The sequence below is a fragment of the Panthera leo genome, chromosome D3 (assembly GCF_018350215.1).
Source record: "Panthera leo isolate Ple1 chromosome D3, P.leo_Ple1_pat1.1, whole genome shotgun sequence".
Classification (NCBI taxonomy): Eukaryota; Metazoa; Chordata; class Mammalia; order Carnivora; family Felidae; genus Panthera; species Panthera leo.
In genome coordinates this window covers 28,464,777-28,476,947 of record NC_056690.1, presented here as the reverse complement: position 1 = coordinate 28,476,947, position 12,171 = coordinate 28,464,777, and the positions used below count along the sequence as shown (strand labels likewise).

Below are 12,171 nucleotides of genomic sequence, written 5' to 3'. Positions count from 1 at the left end.
CAAAAAGTTAAAAATAGAACTACCCTATGATCCATTAATTGTACTACTAGATATTTACCCAAAGAATACAAAAATACTAATACAAAGGGATATGTGCACCCTGATGTTCATAGCAGCGTTATCTACAATAACCAAACTATGGAAATAGCCCAAGTGTCCATGGACTGATGAATGGATAAAGAAGATGTAGAATATATATACAAAGAAATAATACTCAGCCATAAAAAAGAATGAAATCTTGCCATTTGCAATGGCATGGATGGAGCTAGAGAGTATAATGCTAAGCAAAAAAATCAGAGAAAGACAAACACCATACGATTTCACTCATTGTGAAATTTGGGAGGTTTTAAATTATTAATTAAACCTCTTTACTTATAATAGGTCTTTTGGGATTTTCTTTGAGTCAGGATAGCTAACTGTGTGTTTCAAGGAATTTGTCCATTTATTCTGAATTATATAATCTGTTGACATACAATTTTTTACAGATATATACTTATATTTTTTTTATCTCTGTAAGATTGGTAGTAATGTCCCCAGTTTAATATTTTTAGTTTTTTGCCTCTTCCTTCTCACTCTAAAGCTGTCAGTTTTGCTGATCTTTTCAAAGAACTAACTTTTGGTTTCATCATTTTTCTCTATTATTTTTCTCTTCTCTATTTTAAATTCATCCTAATCTTAATTATGTCACTATTAGCTTCTATTAGCTTTGGATTTAGTTTGCTCCTCTTTTTCTAGTTCCTTGATTTGGAGAAGTTAGGTTATCAATTTGAGATCTTTCTTCTTCTTTTTTTTTTTTTTTTTTTTTTGAGAGAGAGAGCACAAGTGAACAAAGGGCAGAGAGAGACAGGAAAAGAGAGGAAGATAATCCCACTAGGGGCAGAAAGAGAGAGAGAGATGGAGAGGGAGAGAGAGAGAAGTGGGGCTCATGCTCATTTGAAGCAGGGCTCGAACTCATGAACCATAAAATCATAACCTGAGGTGCAGTCAGATGCTTAACCGACTGAGTTACCCAGGCATCCGATCTTTCTTCCTTTTTAATGTAGGTATTCACAACTGTAAATTTCCCTTGAGAACTGCTTTTGTGGTATCCCATAAGTTTGGATATGTTGTGTTTTCTTTTTTATTTGACTCAAGTACTTTTTATTCCCTCATGATTTTCTCACCTTTTTGTTGTTGAAGAGTGTGTTGTTTAATCTCCACATGTATGTGAATTTTTCCCTTTTCCTTCTGTCATTGATTTCTAACTTCATCTTTTTTTTTTTTTAACATTTATTTATTTTTGAGACAGAGAGAGACAGAGCATGAATGCGGCAGGGTCAGAGAGAGAGGGAGACACAGAATCTGAAACAAGCTCCAGGCTCTGAGCGGTCAGCACAGAGCCCGACGCGGGGCTCGAACTCACGGACCGTGAGATCATGACCTGAGCCGAAGTCGGCCGCTTAACCGACTGAGCCACGCAGGCGCCCCTCATCTTCTTTTTTTTAAATTTTTTTTCAATGTTTATTTATTTTTGAGAGAGAGAGAGAGACAGACAGAGTATGAGCGGGGAGGGGCAGAGAGAGAGGGAGACACAGAATCCGAAGCAGGCTCCCGGCTCTGAGCTGTCAGCACAGAGCCGGATGCAGGGCTTGAACCCACAAACTGCGAGATCATGACCTGAGCCGAAGTCGGACTCTTAACCAACTGAGCCACCCAGGTACCCCTCATCTTCTTATTGTAAGCAAAAATACATTGTATGATATCTATTTTAAAAGATCAATTAGGCAGATGCCTGGGTGGCTCAGTTGATTGAGCTTCTGACTTTGGCTCAGGTCATGATCTCATAGTTCGTGGGTTTGAGCCTTATGTCAGGCTGTGTTGATACTGTGGAGCCTGCATGGGATCCTCTGTTCCTCTCTCTCTCTCTGCCCCTCTCCTGCTTGTGCTCTCTCTCTTTCTCAAAATGAGTAAACATTAAACAATTTTTTTAAAGAATCTATCAGGACTTGTTTGTGACCTAATTTATTTAGGAATTTTCCAAGTGCTCTTTAGAAGAATATATATTCTGCTGTTTTGGGTGGAGTGTTGGTTTATGTCTGTTAGGTCTAGTTGGTTTCTTGTGTTGTTCAATTGCTTTACTTCCTTATTATCAGCTGTCTGGTTGTTCTATCTCTTTTTAAAAGATAGCTATTGAAGTCTCCAACCGTTATTGTAGTACTATTTCCCTTTTCAGTACTATCAATTTTTCCTTCATATACTTTGAGGGTCTGTTACTAGGTTTGTAAATAGTGTATCTTTTTTCTGTAGTAAACCTTTTTTAACATACAATATCTTTGTCTATTGTAATCTTTTTTCTTTAAAGTCTATTTGTTTGATATTAGTATAATCATTCCAGCTCTCTTTTATTTACTATTTGCATGGAATATCCTTTTCTGTCCTTTCACTTTCAACCAATTTGAGTTTTTGGACTGAAAGTGAGCCACTTATCGGAAGCATATAGTTGGATCATGTGTTTTAATCCATTGTGTTAATCTCTCATTTGACTGCAGAGTTTAATTTAGTTACATAAAGTAGAAACTAATAAGGAAGGAATTCTGCTATTTTGCTACTGCTTTCTTATATGCTTTATAGGACTTTCATGTATCTCATTCTATTATTGCCTTTTTTGTGTTCAGTTGATTATTTCTGTAGTAAAGTTAAAAACATTTTTTAATGTTTATTTATTTATTTTTTTTAAATTTTTTTTTCAACGTTTTTTATTTATTTTTGGGACAGAGAGAGACAGAGCATGAACGGGGGAGGGGCAGAGAGAGAGGGAGACACAGAATCGGAAACAGGCTCCAGGCTCCGAGCCATCAGTCCAGAGCCTGACGCGGGGCTCGAACTCACGGACCGCGAGATCGTGACCTGGCTGAAGTCGGACGCTTAACCGACTGCGCCACCCAGGCGCCCCAATGTTTATTTATTTTTGAGAGAGAGAGAGAGGGAGGGAGGGAGGGAGGGAGGGAGGGGCAGAGAGAGAGGGAGACACAGAATCTGAAGCAGGCTCCAGACCCTGAGCTGTCAGCACAGAGTCCGACTAGGGGCTCGAACCCACTAGCCATGAGATCATAACCTGAGCTGAAGTTATAACTGACTGAGCCACCCAGGCACCCGTCTGTAGTAAAATCTTTATTCCCTTATATCCTTTTGTGTATGTTGTATAAATACATTTTTGTCCTTACCATGGGGATTAAATTTAGTATCCTAAATTTATAACAATCTAATTTGAATTTATATCAACTTAAATCTGTTCCTATACAGCTCATTCTTCCTCCTTTTACTGATGTCAACAATTATATATTTGTATTTTTGGTGCTCAATGCCATAGATTAGTAACTCTTTTTATGCATTTATCTTTTAAATAATGTGGAAAATAAAAAATGGAGTTACAAGGAAAAATTGCAATAGCACTAGCTTTTATAATTGTCACATACTAATCTTTATTTCCTTTTTTTTGGTAAATGAAAATTTATTATTGCCATGTTTTCATCATCAAAAGTTATTATCTTGGTCTTTCTTTCTTGCCTTTGTATAGGGCCAAAAGAGAGACATTGGCTATTTTAATAACCTTAAAGTGAACTCCAGGAATGTCACTGACAGCATGACCTTTGCAACCAAACCCAGCAACCAGAACCTCATCATTTTCCTCAATAAAATTCAAACAACCACCATTGAGTACAAAGGCTGTGATTTTTTTTGCCATTCTTTTAAAAAAAATTATTAATTTATTATTATTGTTTTTTAACTTACATCAAAGTTAGCATATTATACAACAATGATTTCAGGAGTAGATTGCAGTGATTCATCCCCTGTGTATAACACCCAGTGCTCATCCCAACAAGTGTCTTCCTTAATGCCCCTTTCCCATTTAACCCATCCCCCCACGCATAACCCCTCTAGCAATCCTCAGTTTGTTCTCTGTATTTAAGAGTCTCTTATGGTTCATCTCCCTCTCTGTTTTTATATTACTTTTGTTTCCCTTCCCTTATGTTCATCTATTTGTATCTTAATTCCACATGAGTAAAGTAGTATATTTGTCTCTGACTAATTTTGCTTAGCATAATACCCTCTAGTTCCACCCATGTAGTTGCAAATTGCACGATCATTCTTTCTGATTGCTGAGTAATACTCTATTATATATATATACCGCATCCTCTTTATCCATTCATCCATCTATGGACATTTGGGCTCTTTCCATACTTTGGCTATTGCCAATAGCACTGCTATAAACATTGGGGTGCATGTGCCCCTTTGAAACAGCACACCTATATCCCTTGAATAAATACCTAGTAGTGCAGTTGCTGGATCATAGGGTAGTTCTATTTTTAATTTTTTGAGGAACTTCCATACTGTTTTCCAGAGTGGCTGCACCAGTTTGCATTCCCACCAGCAGTACAAAAGAGATCCTCTTTCTCTGAATCCTTGCCAACATCTATTGTTGCCTGAGTTGTTAATTTTAGTCATTCTGACTGGTGTAAGGTGGTATCTCATTGTGGTTTTAATTTGTATTTCCCTGATGACGAGTGATATTGAGCATTTTTTCATGTGTCTTTTAGCCATCTGGATGTCTTCTTTGGAAAATTATCTATTCATGTCTTTTGCCCATTTCTTCACAGGATTATTTGTTTTTGGGGTAAGTCTGATAAGTTCTTTATAGATTTTGGATACTAAACCTTTATCTGATACGTCGTTTGCAAATATCTTCTCCCATTGGGTCAGTTGCCTTTTAGTTTTGCTGATTGTTTCCTTTGCTGTGCAGAAGATTTTATCTTGATGTGGTCCCAATAGTTCATTATTATTATTATTATTATTTTTATTATTATTATTATTGCCATTCTTGATTAGCTGGAACCTGACACACTTCCTAATGGCAGAATTTGGCTATTTGGCTTCAAGGACTACTTTTTCCAGCACAATTCTTTTGCATGGAAAGTGCCACCAAAAGTGTTGGCCTTCAGGGCTGTGCCAAAATGGGCCTTCTGGCATGTTTATCACTTCTGATCTTGTCGTTGGCTATGGAGCTTCCTGGAAGTATGAAAACTATGACACTTGCCCATCCTGCCAGCACCACAGGCCTGAGCAAAAGAGAGAAGCAGCACAGGAAGGATCCACAAGCTTTACCAATCTTTATTTCTTCATATAGTTTTGAGTTACTAGCATTTGAGTTACTAGCATTCTTTCATTTCAACTTGAAGGATTCCCTTTAGCATTTCTTGTGGAACAGCTCTAGTGGTAACATACTCCCTCAGTGTTTATCCGAGAATGTCAGAATTTCTCCCTCATATTTGAAGGAGTTTTGCTGAATATAGAAATAATAATGGACTTTCTTTTTTTTTTTTTTTTTTTTTTTTTTTTTCTCTTTCAGCACTTTGAATATATCAGCACACTACATTCTGGCCTCCAAGATTTCTCATGAGAAATCAGTTGATAACCTTATTGATATTCCTTCTGGTGAGGAGCTGTTTCCCTCTTGCTGTTTTTAAGACTGTCTTTGGATTTTCATAGTTTGACTATAATGTGTGGGGGGTTTTGTTGGCTTGTCTATACTAGTTGGAATTTGTTGAGTTTCTTAGATTTGTAGATTCATGTCTTAAACCAAATTTGGGAAGTTCTCTATCCTTATTTCCTCAAATATTCTTTCTGCTCCTTTCTCACTATTTTCTACTTATGTGATTCCTACAACATATATGTTGGACTGTTTTATAGTGTCCCACAGGTCATTTAGGCTCAGTTCACTTTTCTCCATTCCTTTTTCTTTCTATTTCTTAAACTAAATAATTTCAATAGCCTTATCTTAAAGTTTGCCAATTCTTTCTTCTGCTTGCTCCAATATACTTTTAAAACATTCCAGTGAATTTTTATTTCATTTATTGTACTTTTCAGTTCGAGAATTTCTTTTTAAATTTCTACCTCTTTTTGATATTGATGTTCTCATTTTGTTCATACATCATCTTCCTGTCTATTCCCATGTTTTCCTTTAGCTCTTCTAGCATCTTTAAGAAAGTTTTTAACTAGACTTCATGCCCAGCGCAGTGCCCAGCATGGGACTTGAACTCATGACCCTGAAATCAAGACCTGAGCTGAGATCAAGAGTTTGACACTTAACTGACTGAGGCACCTAGGTGACCCAAGAAAGTCATATTTAATGTTTTGTCTAATAAGTCGATGTCAGTGGTTCCTCAGAGACAGCTCATGGTGATTTATTTTGTTCCTTTAAATGGTCTATACTTTACTGTTTTTCTTTTTCCCTTTTGTATGTCTGTGATTTTTTGTTGTTGAAACTGGACATTTGAATTTCATAATGTGGAAACTCTGGAATCAGATTGTTCCCCTTCTCCAGAATTCTCTCTCTCTCTCTCTCTCTCTCTCTCTCTCTCTCTCTGTTTTTAAAGTTGTTCAAGGGTGTCTTTGCTTGTGATTAGCCTGAGATGAAAGCTCGAGATCTTCTCAGTTCTTTTCTGACACTCTGTTTCCATGGGTATACATAGAAGTTTTCTAAATTTCCCTGTATACATGTCTGATTTTGAATGTCATAATCCTTAAATGTCTGACTCTCGAAGGGGAAAAAAAAGGTAAAAAGAAACAGAGAGAAAAAATACCCCAGGGACTGTTCTTCAGTCCTTTGCTAGGAATTTCAACTGGTGCAAGTTAAAACAACAGTGGCCAGCCTCTGGGCTGCATCTCAGTGGTCAGAAGCAGCAGTCAAAAATCAGAATACTGGGGCACCTGGGTGGCTCAGTCAGTTGAGCATCCTACTCTTGGTTTCAGCTCAGGTCATGATCCCAGGATCATGGGATTGAGACCTGCATCAGGCTCCATGCTGAGTGTGGAGCCTGCTTGAGATTCTCTCTTTCTCTCTCTCCCTCTGCCCCTCTCCCTGGCTTGTGTACATGCTCTTTCCCTAAAATAAAAACAAAACAAAAATACTTGCCTTAAAAAAAAATCAGAATACCAAACACCAATATTTGGGGACAAAGTCCTTATTGCCCACAGTGGGCACAGTGGGAATTGCTTATTGCAGCCCTTATTGCTCACAGTGGGAATACCAAACACTAATATTTGGGGACAAGGTCCTTATTGTCCATGGTGGTTCCAGAAAGCCACACCAGGAACATAGATTTGCCTGCTTGCTGTAGGCTTCAATGGATGGAAAATGGGTAGCCATTACTGTGCTAAAACTGAAATTAATAAAAATAAACTGCAATTTACTAGCCAAGCTTTCCCCAGGAAGCTGTAATCATCCATATAGACTTGAGTTCCAAAATACTTACATCAGATGATTTCTGCCAGTATAATTTTTGTGGAAAGACAGATTGTGGAGAGACAGATTCCTGATTCTTCTTACTCTTCTATCTTCCTTTACTTCACTCCAATGTTTTAATGTTGATGACATATATTTTATATTTCTCTTCATATTTCATGCCTTTGTGTTATCATTAAGAATCCCAGTTGCTTTTATAAAAAAATATTATATTTAGGTCTTTACCCCATTTTGAGATTAAAAAAAATGATATGGTGTGAACTGAAGTTCATTATTTAAACAAGTGGATGTCAAATTGTTCCAGCACCATTTGTTGAAAATAATATGTTTTCTTTATTGAGTTACTTTGACAACTTTGTTGAAAATAAATTTACTATATACCTTTGGGTCTATTTCTGCATGCCCTATTCTATTCCATTCATCTATTTATATGTTTTTGTATAAATATCATACTGTCTTAATGACTGAGCTTTAAAAAACTTTTTAAATATTTATTTATTTTTGAGAGAGAGAGAGACAGAGAGTGAGTGGGGGAGGGGCAGAGAAAGAGGGAGACACAGAATCTGAAGCAGGCTCCAGGCTCTGAGCTGTCAGCACAGAGCCCAATGCGGGGCTTGAACTCATGAACCATGAGATCATGACCTGAACCAAAGTCGGCCGTTTAACCAACAGAGCCACCCAGGCACCCCAATATGACTAGCTTTAAAGTAACTCAAAATCAGTGTAGGTCTTTCAACTATGTTCTTTTTTTCAAAATTTTTTGGTTTTTCTAGTTCCTTTGCATTTTTGAATAAATTACAGAATCAGTTTGGCAGTTTCTCAAAAAAAAGCTGATTGAAATTTGGTTAGGAATAAATTTAATCTATAAATCAAGTGCACACTGGGGTGCAGTTCAGGGGAAACTAAGTGCGGGGTTCTAGACTCTTGTCCTAGTGGAGTCACACAGGACATGCTTAGTTCCCCCAACAAAAGATGTCACAACCTGCGTGAAATGTTGTTTATCAAGAGAGGTCATTAGAAACTAAATGCCCAAGATTTTGATTGGGGTATGATCACAAGATAACTTTATTCTGGTGAATAATCAAATTCCAGACTGCCAGGATGAAAGCAAGTGTTCAGCATATACCATATTGTTTGTACAAAAAGTTTAGATTCAACAATCCTCTATTACCAGTTAATGGTAGAAATTCTCCTGAAATCTAAGTTTCCAGACAACAGCCGAGGACCAACCTTGTAAGATGCTATCAGGGGCGCCTGGGTGGCGCAGTCGGTTAAGCGTCCGACTTCAGCCAGGTCACGATCTCGCGGTCCGTGAGTTCGAGCCCCGCATCAGGCTCTGGGCTGATGGCTCGGAGCCTGGAGCCTGTTTCCGATTCTGTGTCTCCCTCTCTCTCTCTGCCCCTCCCCCGTTCATGCTCTGTCTCTCTCTGTCCCAAAAATAAATAAAATAAAAAAAAAAAAAAAAAAAAAAAAAAAAAGATGCTATCAAAGCATAGCAGTCAAACTAGCTATGTTAATCTTTTTCTACACTGTTACCATAATTTATTTTCTAATCTTTCACTTTTTAACTTTACTATTTGTTTTATTGTGTTAAAATACATATAACATAATTTTTCCCATTTTAAGTGCACAATTAGTGGCATTAGTTATATTCACAATGTCGCATACCATCCATTCACTTTTAACCTATTTGTTTTATGTATAAAGTGGGTTTCTTATAGGCAGTATTTATAGCAGTTTGCTGTTTTTTATCCAAAGTGAAAATCCATGCCTTTTAATTCAGAGTGTTTATACCACTTATATTTTTCATACCATTTATATTTGATTATGGATTAGCTTGGATTTAAGTCTACCACCTTGCTATTTTTTTTTCATTTGTCCTATCTGTATTTTTTACTACTTTTTCCTGCCTTGTTTACTTATTTTTGTTCTTCCTTGTTTGGAATGAACAGTGTATTTTTATAATGCCACTTATCTCCATTGTGGCTTTAATAAGTATAACTGTTATTTTTGTTTTATTTTTAGTGGTTGCACTAGACTTTATACATATTTAACTTGTCACTGTTTACCTTCAAGTAATACAATAGTATTTCACATATAGCATAATAATTTAATGGGGTGCCTGTGTGGCTCAGTCGGTTAAGCCTCCAACTTCAGCTCAGGTCATAATCTCGCAGTTCGTGAGTTCAAGCCCTGCATCCGGGCTCTGTGCTGACAGCTCGGAGCTTGAATCCCACTTTGGATTCTGTGTCTCCCTCTCTCTCTCTGTTCCTCCCCAACTCACACTCTCTCTCATGTCTCTCTCTCAAAAATAAATAATTTAAAATTTTTATAAAAAAAATAATTTAAACATACTTCAAATTTATCCCCTTGTAATCTGTGCTATTGTTGTCATACACGTTATTAAATCCCACAATATATTATTATTATTGCTGTCAACCTGAAGCCAGCAAATTATGATTCACTATCCAGTTGTCTCCATACCATTTGTTGAAAAAAACTTCTCTCCTCCATATAATTGTCTTGACACCTTGTTGAAATCTTGTGATGTCTTTGTCTGGTTTTAGTATCAGAATGATATTAGTTGCATATTCCATTGTATGTATATACCACATTAAAAAATCTATTAATCTGTGATTGGACACTTAGGTTATTTCCACTTTTTGGCTATTGTGAAGTATGCTGCTATGAACACTGGCATACCCTGTTTTCAATTCTTTAGGGTTTATACCTTGGAGTAGAATTAATGGATCATATGACAAGTCTATGTTTAACTTTTTGATGAACATCTTCAATGATTTCATTATATATATATATATATATATATATATATATATATATATATATATCATTAGTGGTCACTCTAGGACTTACTATACACATTTTAACTTATCAGAGGCAGGTTCAGATTTATACTAACTTAATTCCAGTAAGATACATAAACATAACTATATAGCACTATTCCTTTCCCCCTTTTTGTGATATTACTGTTATATATATTATACCTCACACATGTTAAGCTCTAAATGCATTGTTGTAATTATTACTTCATATAATTTAATGGCTTTTAAAATAAGAAAATGAAAGAGAGCAAATACGTATCTATAGCTTTAAAAAATATTTACCTTCTTTATTATCATTTCCAGTTCTCTTTATTTGTTCTTGTGTATTTGAGTTGGCATCTGGAGTAATTTCTTTAGCTCAGTACAATTTTGCTGCACCCATTTCCTTTGTGTTATTATTGGCAAGTATTTTATATTTCTATAAGTTATATGCCCAAAGAAACATTATAAACATATTGTTTCATACAATTGTTTTTAAAATCAGCTAAGAGAAGAAAAGAGGAACAAACAGGATCTCATAGAGTTGTGTAGAATACTCCATGTGACAACAAAATGCACATTTTTTTCGAGCACCTATGGAATATAAATCAAATGGACCATATACTAGGTTATAAAACAACCTCAACAAATTTAAAATTTGTTGAGTAACTAGAAATCAACAGTATAAGGATAACAGGATATCCCTAGATACTTGGGAACTAAACAATATACTTCAAAATAATCCATGGATGAAAGACAAAGGCTCAAGGGAAATTTTAAAAAATACAATGAACTGAACAAAAATAAAAATTAAACATAACAAAATTTGTGGAATGTAGCCAAAGCAATGTTGAGAGGGGAATTTTAGCAGTAAATGCTTATATTATAAATGAGGGAGTGGCATCAGAAAGATGGCTTAATAATATTCCTCTCATTTGTGACCCTCCTCAACAACAACAATTTGGCATCCATCTATAGTCTATGGGATCCAGTACTACATACCAATGGATCCAGGAGGAGTCTTGCTCACTGTGCATCAGGTAATAGGCATATGGACCTTAGTCCTCACAGGAACCCTGCAGTGACCCAAGAACTGACTCCAGCCCCTCTTGGCCATGGTCCATGAGCCCCTGGAGAACGCTGTCTTAGACAATCAATTATAGGAAATAGTCTTTGTGGAAGTCCAAGTTTCCAGTGGAGAAGTTCCATCATACCACTGAAGCAAAAAATATGAATTTAGATGCATTGGAGAAGGCAAGAGGAACACTTTAACTTATCTGCATCACCCCTTCTCCAAGGTGGCACAGCTCAGGGCCAAGATATCTTCTCAGCTTGTGGTTTCTCCTGCAGGGGAAAGTGAGAGTGTTGAGTGAGCACCTGGCTTTCCTAGCTGTGCAGTATGCTGCCAAAGGGGCCTATTTATTCCTCATGCCAGCCAGAGTACTGAATCATGAGTTACATAACTGGAGGGCCAGGAAGAGGCTGGGAATGTGGCAGATAGGACTCCTGGAGGACATTAAAGGAATGAAGATCCTATCAACCACATTGCATTCTCCATCAAAAAGCCCACCCACAAGCTGCTAAGGATGTTTCACCTGCAGATGCCTGCAATCTGGTCCATAGGCACCCCCAGAACTCTGTGTACCTCGCCCACATGCCACATCCTATGGTTGGCTCCCTATGTTTGTTCTCAATGGTGGTGGTAAGAGCAAGCTCTGGCAGATGGCTTGTGAGCATGCAAAGAAAGCAGCCCCAAACTGCAGGCTAGGGAGAGACAACAAACATAAATTTTTTTCCACCACCCTTGGGAAAGAAAAAAAGAGACTGTCAGCACCCACCCTGGTGCATTTCAGGGTTGAGAAAAGGCATACAAACTTAATAATTTTGCCATCAAAGGGAGCAAAAAGTGTACAGTAAGCATGTCCATAGAAGGACCAAGAAAGCCTCAGAATCACTAGCAGAGCTGACAGAGGTATTTCTCTCCTGTGTGCAGTTAGTAAGACTGGAGGAAGTGACTGCTACTTCAAATGCAAAGACATCAACACAAAACTTCAAGAACTATGGAAA

General features: G+C 37.1%; 1 protein-coding gene and 1 pseudogene across 1 annotated transcript in view; both read right to left on the bottom strand.

Moving 5' to 3' along the window:
* CLTCL1 (clathrin heavy chain like 1) overlaps window positions 1-11,448 on the bottom strand; it is a 131,745-nt gene extending 120,297 nt beyond the window's left edge. Inside the window, exon 1 of the mRNA XM_042909892.1 lies at window positions 11,107-11,448. The gene's annotated coding sequence lies outside the window, so the exon portion shown is untranslated. The remainder of the gene's footprint in view (window positions 1-11,106) is intronic.
* LOC122203264 lies at window positions 3,524-5,078 on the bottom strand (annotated as a pseudogene).
* Window positions 11,449-12,171: the final 723 nt, after the last annotated feature.